General features: G+C 34.8%; 1 protein-coding gene across 2 annotated transcripts in view; it reads left to right on the forward strand.

The window, feature by feature from the left end:
• The first annotated feature begins 790 nt into the window (after nucleotides 1-790).
• LOC6038359 (tetraspanin-11) overlaps nucleotides 791-12,992 on the forward strand; it is a 35,991-nt gene continuing 23,789 nt past the window's right edge. The window contains exons 1-2 of one of the 2 annotated variants that reach the window (XM_038256088.1): nucleotides 791-987; nucleotides 4,705-4,884. The gene's annotated coding sequence lies outside the window, so the exon portion shown is untranslated. Of the gene's footprint in view, nucleotides 988-1,036; nucleotides 1,193-4,704; nucleotides 4,885-12,992 lie in introns of those variants that run through there. The other variant, XM_038256089.1, reaches the window with a different exon arrangement.

The following is a 12,992-nucleotide window of genomic DNA, read 5'->3' on the forward strand; positions in this document are numbered from 1 at the left end:
CCAGAACAATTATATTAATATAAATTGAACTTTTAAAACAATATTTGAAAATGTCGTCGATGAAATATAAAAAAAAATATTTTTTTTTTATTTTGTTGGCAATCAACGATTTAAATTTGACTAAAATGGGGTCGAACCCGATTTTTATTTAAAATAAAAATTATAAACTCTAAAAAACCAATTTTTGTTCTCGATTCAATCATCGCAACTCCCATAAAATCCTTTGGCTAGTTTAATTTTGGATAATTGAAACTTGAGATAATTGAAACTGGACTTGAAACCGTTTTCCGAAAAATGAAAACTTTTTAGTTTTTTTTTTAATTTCCCAATATTTTTCACAAAATCAAGACTTCGGTACCAGATTTTGCACCATACAAAACAACCGCGCAAAAAAACTGGGCAAAACCCTAAAACATACTAAAAAGATGTTAAATCAAAAAAGATTTAAAATCAAAAAAACATTAATCTTTTGATTTTTCAAAATATTTATTTTTTCAAATCGAAAAACTGCAAATATTTTGCTGTAATCAAACAAAGTATAGGTGACACAAAATAGCTTTCAACCAACTTTCAAATTAAATCAACAATGTATCTTCTAGATAACGTCGAAAGGCTTTCAAGTCTTCGTCAAATCAATAACCCAGTTGAACCAACCTAATGCACCAACACAACCATATTCGAATTAAAAGCGTTCGCACGTTCGCGTGTGGTGAGCGTCGCGACGCAACCGCAGCCAACCCAACACTGTTTTTTGCCGACGACGCCGCCGCCGTCACTCTCCGCTTGCTTCGTTGCTTCGTTCAGTTGATCTTGAGCCGTGTTTGTGGGCAGTCGAAAGTCGTCAAGTCGCGTGCGCGTCTTGTTTTGTGTTACCTTTCGCGCGTTGGTATAGGTGTTGAGTTGCGTTCTTGGAGCCCCCTCCAGCAAACGAAGGGAGCGCGTTTTGTTTTTCGCGTTCTGTGTTGATTCCCAAGGGAGCAAAAAAAGGTGTGTGTGTTCTTTGTGAGTCAGTTTTCTCGCCTTTGGCGTTGTTTTCGGCTGGGGAAGAAAAGCGAAAGGAAGTTGCTCCAAATTGGAGCTCCCAAAAAAAGCTGAATGGTTTCGTGTAAATCGTCGATCGTCTCGTCTCGGTAGTTGTGCTGTCGCGCCTCGGACTTGGCTTCTGGAACAAACAACCAAAAAAAAACACGGTGTAAATATTAAAATCGAATCGCCACCGCGCTCGCACACACAAACAGTCAGTTTGAGACTCTATTGTGTAACACTCATCCATCGCCGCAGACAGTCATCGTCGTCGTCGTCGTCGCAGAGTCTTTTATTATTTACTTCATCACGCGGTCGGTTAGTCTGGCGGAGGGCCTTCCTTTATTTTCCATTTTTGGGCGATCATCAATACACCTTTTGATGAGTTGTTTTGAACAAAAGCAAATTTGTTGAAATTTACCTGTGTGTTTGTATGGATGTGCGTAAAAAACGATCGTTGTTGGGGCTTGTTCGTATCGTACCGTGGAACTCAGTCCAAATTGGTTGAAGGTTGCATTTGTTGCGGTTGTAGCGACGATGGCGTTGGATACTAAAACTTTGGACAATCTAAGTTTAAAACCACTCAATTGCAAAAACAAGTTGAGGTACAATCAATCAGCAAATTTTGGAGAAGCACATGCTTCAGTCAAATTATCACAAAAAAAATTAAAAAAAAATTGCGTCGGCCTAACTACAATTTCAAATATTTTTCAAAGTAGTGACAAATGCATTTTTAAAGCTCATCTCTCTTTTAAAAAAAACTAAGATGCAGCTTTTCAACTCTATTTTCTATTCATAATACCCTATAATACCGTAGACTGGGGTGACAATGATAAGAAATCTAGTCTGCCTTAATTTTTGCTTCATCAAATATAGAGATAATTTTTTTGCCTTAACTAAAAAAACAAAAACCTTCAGTGGGAGTGATATTCAGTCTGGGTTGTTAAATTCTGCCATAGTGGATTTTTACGGATTTTGCAATTTCTCAAGTTCTTTTCTATGAAATTTATTTTTGTTTAAAGTGTGGTGTTGGATGCCATCTTACGAAAACTTACTGAAAAAATCCCATTTCTAGAACAAATCCTGACATTTTGGCAGCTGTCTAAACTTGAATTACGTTTCGGTCATTTCTTTTTTAATTTCTCGGATGGTTTCTAAATGTGCATGTCAATACGATTCCCTCGAACAGGTGACACCGTTAAATGACTTGTTTTGACCATATCTTGATATTTGGGCATCATTTGGGATTGGGTCAAGTTTAATTTAATACATCAAATTCCACTATATTTTGAATAAATGCATGTAAACCATCTTAACATAATCCTACGTCAAAAGTTTTCAATATCATTTAAGTTATTTTGTTATTCAGATATTACGAGCGATGTAACGTTTTTTTACCCACAGTCACCCCCACGGACGGTAAATAAAAAGTAGCATGATTTGTTTATTTTGAAATTCTTTAACACTTTTGACGTTTTATTGAAGTTTTGCACCAAAAATTACATAATTTAATTATTATAATACATGGCTCTATTAAACCTTGAGTTGAAATTTCAAAACGATTTTTTTTTAATTTCGTATTATAGTCAAAAAAGTTGTTTTTTAAAGCATTGTAGTGTTACTTACAAGAAGGTATTTACAGTGACATTTTTTTAATTTTGTTCAAACTTTTTTTTTATTCCAGAACTTTTGTTGTTACTTGTTCAATTATGCTTAAAAGATCATCAAAGCAGAGAAAAGCTTTTCAAATTATTTTTAGTTCATTGCAAATCTATTTCCATTAAAGTATGGGGTGTCGACAAAAACTCTCAAAAAATTCAAACCAAAATCTTGAGCAAAACTAACTGTTTAGAATTACAATTAATAAAATAATAACAAATTATAACATCCTTGATATTTTTAACAGACCATCACATTGAATCAATTTCAAATCCTGACAATAGAATGTAAACTTATTGAAATCAGTTATCCAAAGATTATCCCTCAATATTAGTATACTTAAATTTATAATTTCGAATTCATGCAATTAAAGAAAACAATTTCGATTAATTTACATAATTTCCCAGATATTTTTAAACAACTTGGGAGTAACGTTAAATCAATTTAAAAAAGCCAACCAAAATTGTTTTAAATTTATTTTCTAACTTTACCCACTGCAGTGCACTGGTTTAATTTTACTTTTACATATGCTTTTTTCAGATTGTTTAAATTATCAATGCATAGTTGTTGCCACCACTCAATTTAGTCACATGAAAAATCAGAATAAAACTTTACATTTCGAGCAACAGAGGAAATTGCTTTTTAGAAGTTTTTTTTTATGAAATGTTACTAAACTTAAAATTCATATATGATCACTAGCGTGCACAGGGGGGGGGGGGGGCAACATGGGGCAGTTGCCCCACCATTCTCAGAATTTTTTTCTAAAATTGCTAAGGGGGTGTCCATAAATGACGAAATTTTCAAAACGCTCATATTGTTGCCCCACCATCCTTGAGGATCTGGGCACGCTAGTGTATATGATCACCTAATATTGTTAAATTCCACTACGGTTAGTGAAATTTCACGATTTAGCAGAACGCGCAAAGCCTTTGGTACTTTCTTATCAAAATTCGTGAAATTTTATGTTTTCTGATTTTAATGCACTAGATTCATCACATTTTGAATTGTTATATTTTGAAGTGTTATAAATGTCAATTTAATAAGCATTCAAGTGAAACAGACACGAATGAGACTCATTTTTATATGAAAGTGGTAATTTTTAAAATTGAAACAAGCATAAAAAAGTGAGCATATGCCCATATATTTATGTTTCAGGTAATATTAAATTTTTCAACGGTTTCGCAATTTCTGTTAAATGTCAGTTTTAAAACTCTTAAACTTATGTTTTAATCATCTGGTTGAACAATTCTCGATTACTTTTTCAAAACCTTCAATGCGCCATGGGTTTCCTATGTACATAGGACCTTTTGAAAAAGTAAGCGAGAATTGATCTAGTGCGACAAAAAAAACATATCAAATAAAAAAAATCTATTGATATCACGGTCAAAATTTGTAAAAGTAATTAAAATTTTATAGAGTACAAAAAATTATTGGTAAATTTTTGTGAATTTGAGTGTTTTGAAATAATCGTCGGACCCTAATGGTCTCCTGCTTTTTGTAGCTTTAAAAATGATTAAGCCTTACTCAAATTCTTAGTGATAAATTGCACTAATTCAAAAAAATATCATGGAATACAACCTTTGAATTTTCTGTTATTAATATATTGCAACAAAGTGCAAATTGTTCACAAAATGATCGCCACGATCGCCTGTGTCTTTTGACAATTCATAAACAGAAAACTAGCAATTTTCAATCGTTTCCCTCCTGCTGCATCTCCTAGTAATTGTAGTAATTTTAGTAATAGTGGTAGTAATCGCCGACAATTACCGATCTGCGCAGTTTTTTATTGCAATTCGAGTGTGTGTGATTGAAAATTCCTTGTCGCGCGTGGGTGTGTGTGTGTGTTTGTTTGTTGTTCAAGCCAAGTCCCAGCCCCAGCAGCAGTCAGTGCGACGACGACGACGACGAAGGGAGAAAAGATTTGAACGACCGAAGCGAAAGGATCGCCACCAACGCACCCCAACGAGTGTTTAAAAAATAATAACGTGTATTTCTGTGTATTTGTTTTGTTTGTGTGTGCAGAATTGTAGCCGTTCGTCGTCGTCGTGAAGGTTGTTGCTGGCTAGTTTGCTGGTTGAAGGAGCTCGCTCGATTCTAGGGCAGTGTCGACGACTTGCTGAAGCTTGGAAAAGGTTGCCGCTGTGAGTGCGGTTGTTGTGGTGGACAAAACGGAAGTTTTTTTTTTCGACTTCCCAAAAACAGGTTAGTAAATGTGGTGGGCAGCAGCTGCCAGTTCGAAGAGGAGGTTGAAATGGGGTTCATTTTAGTTGGTTATTCAATATCTGGGAGTAAATGATATTTGAATTCAATGCAAGATTCCAACAAAAATGTTAAAGGCTGAAACTTATCCAATGAAATTTATGTTACACACACATTCTTGAACTACCATTAAGTCAAAGTGAATGATACAACCTCCCTTAAATAGATGTTTTGTTTTGGCCATTCAAATTGGGGGGAGGGGAGATATTTCAATAATAAAAATCCTGACTGACACAAAATATGTCACCATTTTTAGATGTGATACACATAATAAACATTTTTTTACTGTCTATACTTAAAAGCACAATGCTACAACGAAAAATTGATATTCCAATAACGTCTGAATTAAAATTGTAAATGCAAGGTATTGAATCAATTTATCGCAATCCTGTGATTAAAAAAAATCAAAATAATTTCAAAATTTTGAAAAAAAAATCTATTTTTTCTCAAGCAAAAAGAGACTATTATTTTTTTCCAAAAATTCCATGCAATTTTGAGGACTGGTCAATATGGGCTTGTGAATATTTGAAAATCTGTATCTTGAGGGATCTGTAAGGGATTTTCTGATCGATACGGTATCTTCAGCAAAGTTAAACAGAATTAAAGAAACATTTAAAAAAACTATGTGTAAGGGGCCTGAAAAGATTTTTTTTGGGCTGCAGTTAAGGATAGTGCTGGGAACGGTGTTATGATATTTTGAAAAAAAATGAGAGTTTTGGGAAAAAATATTGTCGAAAAAAAATTCAAAAATCATGTTTCGATGTAAAAGTGGCAGTGCGTGGCCGAATGGTTACGCTGTCCGCTTTGTAAGCGGATGATTCTGGGTTCGATTCCCATCTGCTGCAACCTTCCATCGGATGAGGAAGTAAAATGTCGGTCCCGGCCTTGGTTGTTAGGCCGTTAAGTCACTTCAGGTGTAGAAGTCGTCTCCATGCCATAAGTACAAACAACACACCAAATCAAGCCTACTCCGGTGGAATCGCTGGCGGCGGTTAGACTCGCAATCCAAAGGTCGTCAGTTCAAACACTGGGGTGGAAGGTTCCTTGGAGTAGAAAGAGGTTTGGGTGCTCTCCCCATTCAAGCCTTCGGACTCCTAGGTTCGAGCAGAAACTTGCAATAGAGACCACAAAAAGACCCGGGGGTCGTTAATGTGGATGGTTTGATTTTTTTTTTTTTTTTTTGATGTGAAATTAAATTTCACAAAATTTCAAGTTATAAGCAATAAGCATATTACCGTGACATTTTTCGAAAAATGTTTATTTTTTCCAACTTGAAAATACTTCACGAAGGAAAAGCACCCGTGCAAACAATATTTTCGAAAATTTTAAAAAAAATTTCTACAATTTCCCTTTTTTGACTTTGTAGATCGAACCGCTATTTGCTGAAATTCAGCCATTTAAGGGTGCACATCAACCAAGGAAGTTGTTTTCTACTTTTTCCAAAATTGACAAACTTACGGACCCAATCCTGCAACAATCTGATTGAAAAAATAAGCAAATTTTGTTGTAAATCGCTAAGTAGACTGTACTTCAGAGGAGAAATAAAAAATGATATCGATAGGTCCCGTAGTTTCAAAAATACTAAAATATCTGTAACAAAAATCTTGGTGCAAAAGCTCTGGTTGATGTGCACCGTTAAAGTTGAAAATGTTATCAAATTAGCCACCAATAAAGCTCAAGAGATGTCTCATAAAATATTAAAAAAATGAACACTTTAAAAATATGTACGTATATCCTATTGTGTCTGAAAATTTCAATGTTTACCTAATTTTTTTTCCAAAGACGATTGATTAGAAAATTTCGTCTCAAGGTACAGATTTCAAAATATTCTCAAAAAATACAAAAATATTGAAATTTAAATAAAATAGCCACAGTTTCAAGATTTGCATAAAAAGAATGTTTTTAAATGCATTTTACAATAGTTCAGATGTTTTGCCATCATTTGTTGTCATATAATGTAAGATTTGATTAAAACAAAAATTTTAGCGATAAAAACAATATTTTGCCCCCTGATTTTTAAAAATGATTTTTAACGGGAGACACCAAAACTTTGAATAAAATTTGTACCAGCCTTAGAAGATTGAAAAAAAAAACAGTCAAAAAATGGTTTAGTCCACATATTGCACAAAGCAATTCAATTCTATTTAGAAAAATGTTAAATATTTTTTTTAAATTTGATGTTAAAAATTCTAGATTTCAACTGCATTTTTATAAAGTTGCTCAAGAATGTACTGTCAAATTTTCCACACCAAATTATGTTGCATATTCGCTTTTTGAGAAGTAATTATCGTTCTTACGCAAAATTTGCTGAAATTTTCGAAATAAATATGTTCAAATGCATGTGATTTAGTTTGAGTGGCTAAAACTTTGAACACTAGTCAAAAAATCCGAAATCATCATTGTGAAAACTTGTGATGTATGCAAGCAATCTCTCTATGTACGTTTTTTGTCTGCATTATTACTTTGTAGAATATTGTTAACTCGACAAAATAACAAAAAAAAACACATAATTTTATAATTTATTGTTTTGTTTTAAATAAAAAAAAAACTTCTGTGGGTTGTTGCACTTTCAAAGAATACACTAAGGCCGATGCAAATATAACATATCAAAGCAAAAGTGTGGTAAAATGCGTTACACATCAGCTTTTTTAAACTCATTGGTTTTCAAAAATATAAGCTTCTAAGACGAAAAATATTATTTTTGCGAAATTACACTAAACTATTTTTTTTAATTTTTCAATGATGATAAACAATGCAGGCAATGTTATTTTAATTTCTTTTCAGTTAATTGCTCGTCTAATTGATTTTTTATTTAAAATAATAAAAAAAATGCCCCATGCATTTTTATTATAGGCCAACCATCATGTTGATCATAATTATTATTATTATTTTTTGTTAGCATAGTTATTTTCGTTGATTTATCTTGAAATTGTGTTTTGATAGCAAAAAACTGCAAAAGTGTTGATAATTGGTGCGCCGAAAATTGCTATATTTATCCTACAATTCTAATTCTGTTTTTGCTTTTTGTGTTTCAAATCTAAAAAAAAATTATTGAAACAAAACATGACATACTTTATTCAATTAAAATTTCATAAATTCAATTATCTTAGGGAATGCCCCCCGATTCATCTAAGTAGTTCATTGAGCCAGCAGTTCATCGCCAGCCATGCTAAGAATAACTAATCACGGCTTCAAGCTCGACCAGACATTGCGGCGACAATTTTTCCATTGTTCTTATTACCAACAATCCAGGTGCTTTTATAATAGTCATGCATCCACACGTGTTCGCCGTCTCTTCAATTAACGGTCAACCGCAGTCACTCATCGTAGAGCAGAATTGTCTGTGTAATTAATCAAGCAGCGTCGTTTCCGGCTACATGCGATTGGTGTTGAATCTGATGTTCTCCTCCTGTACGCGAAGCTAAAGTGGCTGTTTTCGAATTCATTTTGGCTATAAATATGCTTGATTTATTTACTGATAAACATGTTGAATTTTTACTAAAGTTAAGATTTGGTGACATTCGAATAGGCGTTTACGGCCTGTCGTGCGAACCTTAATAAAGCAATTCAATCCCACGTGCGTTTTCTGTTAGATCTTGGTACTTTCTCGCACCATGTTGTAGCAGAAATAAATATTTATGAATCTCCTATGGTTATGGATTAGAGAGGTGGAAGTGGGAGTTGGGATTTGATGTAATAATCTGCAAACCATGTTCAAACTGTCTCTCGTTACGAAACTATCTTAAGCGTCATGCTGTGCATCGATTCGATTGCCATAGTTCAACAATGGCTTAAACCCTCCTGTATCGCTCCTCCAGCCTATCCCAAAAACCAACTTAAGCCTCCCCAAATCCGACCTGATTTCTCCACCCGAAATCCATACGGCTCGACGGGGCACTTAACGGGGTTGTCCCTCTGAAAAATGCCAAGATCCGCATATTTAAAAGAGTGCGTGCGAGTCCCATATTGGGTGAAACCGGTTTCATCTTCGGCAGATCACTTAGCCTTAGTCCGCACGCGCTCAGCGACATTCTTTTCTGTTGAGAATCACCTCGGCGGAGGAAGTCTGCCCAAAGACGGACTCTCTACCTTTATGATTTATATCAATATCCATAACTCGGGGCGTTGCGTTGGCAGGTTTTATGGAAGGTCTCTCGCAAACTATCAGTGCGCCGATAAATCTTGTTTCAATTTTCCGTGTCACTTCGGTTGGGCGCGTTATTTACATGTCATTTGCATATTGGTTCGATAATGGCCGGCCGGCCGGGCGAAAGGTGGTCCACTGCTGCTGGGTGCGACCTCCAAGGGATTTTTCTCGGCACAGAGGCTGTGCCGTTGATGGTCGGTTGTTAGGCTGTTCGGATATTGAAAAATTAGCGGTAATTTGAACTAATCAAATTGAGGCGGTTAAGATTTGGATTGGGCCTTTCTGCATAATTAGACAGGTTGTTTATTTGAGGATTGGGGGAATAAACTCCAATCAGCAGGTTTGCTTTGTGGAACAACAGGTGAATGAGATTTGTTGATTGATGTTTTCATAATTGATTTGAAATTTATGCTATTTCAATGTTATTTCAGACTTGGACTTGGATCTTTGAAATATTTTCTACTTTTACTACAAGAACATTCAGGAAAAGTTAAGTTTAAAAATTCAAAACCATATGTCCGAAAATGTATAGAGTAAAAGTATTTTTTTTAAAAAACATCAAAGCAAAAAAATTTCACGTAAATTTTTGATGTAAAATCAAATGTGAATTCGAAATGCACTTTATAGTCCTTATCCATCATTACAACTTTGCCTAAGACACCAAATCGATCAAAAAATTCCTTCAAAATATACAGATTTTTGAATTTTCATGTATATTTTTTGTATGGACAGGTGCCAAATTTGTATGGGAAATTATATGGACAAACTAATGATGCCAAATGGCCAAAGTAGCAAAGTCGCATTCTAAGCTGACTGCCAAATCTAGAAATTTTGAATTAAAAAAGGCGGTTGGTATAATTGCCAATGTTTTAAAAACTTTTAACTAATTTTCTGTGAAATTTATGATCAGGGTTGCCAAGTTGCAATATAAATCTGGGAATACAAGATTTTTCATGTTTCTGCTATAATTAAGAGGCAGTAGGTATTTGTAGATATTGCTCGGTTTGTTCTAGAGGTCGTATCGAGGTTCTCCGATTTGGATGAAACTTTCAGCGTTTGTTTGTCTATGCATGAGATGAACTCATGCCAAATATGAGCCCTCTACGACAAAGGGAAGTGGGGTAAAACGGGCTTTGAAGTTTGAGGTCGAAAAAACATTAAAAATCTTAAAATTGCTCGCATTTTCGTAAAACTTCATCAAAATCAACTCTCTTAGCTGCATTCGAAAGGTCTTCTGAAGCACTTCAAAATGTGCCATAGACATCCAGGATTGGTTTGATTTTTTCTCATAGCTTTTGCAAATAACTGTCGAAAATGGATTTTTTTAAAACCTTAATATCTTTTTCCAACAGCCTCCAACACCCATACTCCCCTAAGTCAAAAGATAGGTAATTTCATGGACTATAAGCCTACGGAAATAATTTTTTGGCCAATCGCAGTTTTTCTCATAGTTTTTCGATTTTTCTATAACAAACATTTTACAACGTTAGTTTTTGCCCTGTAAAAAAAAAAATTTCACGTAAATTAGAAGTATTGGAGTTGTAAATTTGATTTCAAAAATAATTAAATAACACATTTTCGAAAAAAGAAATAGATCTTATTTATCCTGTGATCAATACGTCAAATGCCGTATAAAGTAGGCGAATATCTGTTTTACCCCTAATCCGACAAAATGATAAAAAATATTTTAATTCATTTTAAATGGCATTTTTTCCAATCAAATTTACAACTTCAATACTTCTAACTTACGTGAAATTTTCCAAGGATTCCGAATATGACAAAATTGAGACCAAAAAGTCCCGCTAAGACGGCCTACAGGGCAAAAACTAACGTTGTAAAATGTTTGTTATAGAAAAATCGAAAAACTATGAGAAAAACTGCGATTGGCCAAAAAGTTATTTCCGTAGGCTTATACTGCCCATGTTTGCATAAATGTCCCATATGCAAAAACAGCAAGCTGAGAAAAAAGCATTTGAAGTTTGTCCCATACATAAAGCTACGAGTTAAATTTTCGCGAAAAAACTGGATTTCCTCCTGATATCTAGAACAAAGTACTGGATGTTATATGCTCTTTCGAAAGAGCACACAATTTTGAACCAAATTGCATCAATAACTCGAAATCGATGAAAATGCATATGGGACATTTATGCGATCAGGGGCAGTATAGTCCATGAAATTACTTATCTTTTGACCTACGGGAGTATGGGTGTTGGAGGCTGTTGGAAAAAGATATTAAGGTTTTTAAAAAATCCATTTTTAACAGTTAATTGCAAAAGCTATGAGAAAAAATCAAATCAATCCTGGATGTCTATAGCACATTTTAAAGGGTTTCAAAAGACCTTTCGAATGCAGATAAGAGAGTTGATTTTGATAAAGTTTTACGGAAATGCGAGCAATTTTAAGATTTTTCATGTTTTTTAGACCTCAAACTTCAATACCCGTTTTACCCCACTTCCCTTTGTCGTAGAGGACTCATAAATGGCATGAGTTCATCTCATGCATAGACAAACAAACGCTGAAAGTTTCATTCAAATCGAAGCACCTCGATACGACCTGTTACACATTGGTGAAAAACTCGATCTTAAGATTCTCCCTTCTCTGTTCCAGATATTGACAGATTTTGCCAGATTTTTCACTTTATGCTCATTGCTCATATTGAACTTTTTGGTTAAAACGAACAAATTTAAATGCAAATAAAAAAATGATTGTGTTTTTCTTAAAGAAAATGCTGATTTGATAAATTTGAGGCCATAAAATCCGATCAACCATCTGAATTCTACAATTCTCTGGATATAATATATTAATTATTTATGATAGGATGATTAAGATTTGTTTTAAAATGTTGAAAAAAAAACAACACGAAAAATGGATGTTTAAATGTTAGATTTTTTCTAAAAAAACTGCTTTCACACTTTCCGTTCAAAGTCACCAGTGCAGGAAGCTGTTGATTCGTTAGCAGACGGAACCAAACCAGCGTCATCCACTTCTAGGCAGGGTGATCAGGCGATAACCTGGAACGAATAAACATTAATTTCTCCACCCCAAAGTCTCTAATCCGCTCGCTCTCCAGACAGAACCAGAAAAAACGAAACCAGCTGACATCCCGCGGTGAAATATGCGCTCCCGATGTTTGGAAAACTTTATGAAAAAAAATATATCAAAAAACCGGGAGGGACAAAGACAAGCTGTTGCTGTTTGGATTTGGACTGTCGGAGATAAATTTGTCGCCGCCGCCGTCGAGTCGGCGAGCCGCCAAAGTGGTGACACATACGTCACAAGTCGTTTGGCGTTTATGCTCATCGCCGATGACAGCGCTTCAACCCCATCGTTATTAATTGCTCTGCTTTGTCTAGAGCTACGCTTGGTGTTTGTTATGGTTTAGCCGAAAGAGCTAATTCCTGTTACCGAAAACAGTCGAACCGTTTATCGTTTACAAACAACCATTTGACTCGTACATGGCCGCTGCTGCCACTTTGACAAATTAATTCATTTTCCCAAAATTTAATACGTAACACTCCCACCTAAAAAAATGGTGCCCGCATGAATTGGATGTGGCACAGTGGCTAACCAGTGAATAGTTAATTACTTTAAAAGTCACAGAGAAACTAATAACTGAGGGGATGGAACGGAAGTTCACTTTTGCGTGTCACTTGGGCATAATTCTGAGGGATTAAATTGAATTAGCATGTGATGTACTGCGACCTGTAGAACACAGGTGAACACAGAACAATGAACTAGCTTTGTTAGGGAGCTAAGCACGGTGACGATTGTATCTTCACTCGTCAGGAAAATTAATGCGTCAATTTGAAACCAACAAACTGAACTAATACATGAATAAGACACATATACATTTAAGATAAAATCGTCTGGAAAAATGTTGCTTCCAAAAGGAATAACAACTTTA

Source organism: Culex quinquefasciatus, chromosome 2, assembly GCF_015732765.1.
Source record: "Culex quinquefasciatus strain JHB chromosome 2, VPISU_Cqui_1.0_pri_paternal, whole genome shotgun sequence".
Classification (NCBI taxonomy): Eukaryota; Metazoa; Arthropoda; class Insecta; order Diptera; family Culicidae; genus Culex; species Culex quinquefasciatus.